Raw genomic sequence first — 432 nt, 5'->3', positions numbered from 1 at the left:
AAAAAAACAAAAACTGAGGAGAAACAACTCGGAAAAAATGAACCAAGTAAACGAAACGACAATAAAGAAGAGAATAAGAAGAGGCACCAAGAATAATAAATACGGAAGAATAAAGTGGCCTCATTCACCCAAGGATAATCTTGAAGACCCGAAGGTGCTTCTTGAGATAAATACCAGATCATTAAGTGGAGGCGGAGACGGCGTGCGGCGGGAGGTAACGGGCCGGCGGGGGAGGGGAGGTTGGGGCGGGGGGGAGGGATGTTGGGGCGATGGGGGTTGTTGGGAGGAGGGGAGGCTGGGGCGGGGGGAGGGATGTTGGGCGATGGGGTTGTAGGGAGGAGGGGAGGTTGGGGCAGGGAGGGGAGGGAAGTTGGGGCAGTGATAGAGGGGAGTTGGAGCAGTGGGTGAGAGGAATTTTGGGTTTCTTGAGGC

Source organism: Penaeus monodon, chromosome 33 (genome assembly GCF_015228065.2).
Source record: "Penaeus monodon isolate SGIC_2016 chromosome 33, NSTDA_Pmon_1, whole genome shotgun sequence".
In the NCBI taxonomy this organism is placed as follows: Eukaryota; Metazoa; Arthropoda; class Malacostraca; order Decapoda; family Penaeidae; genus Penaeus; species Penaeus monodon.
Note: the sequence above shows the minus strand (reverse complement) of the source record.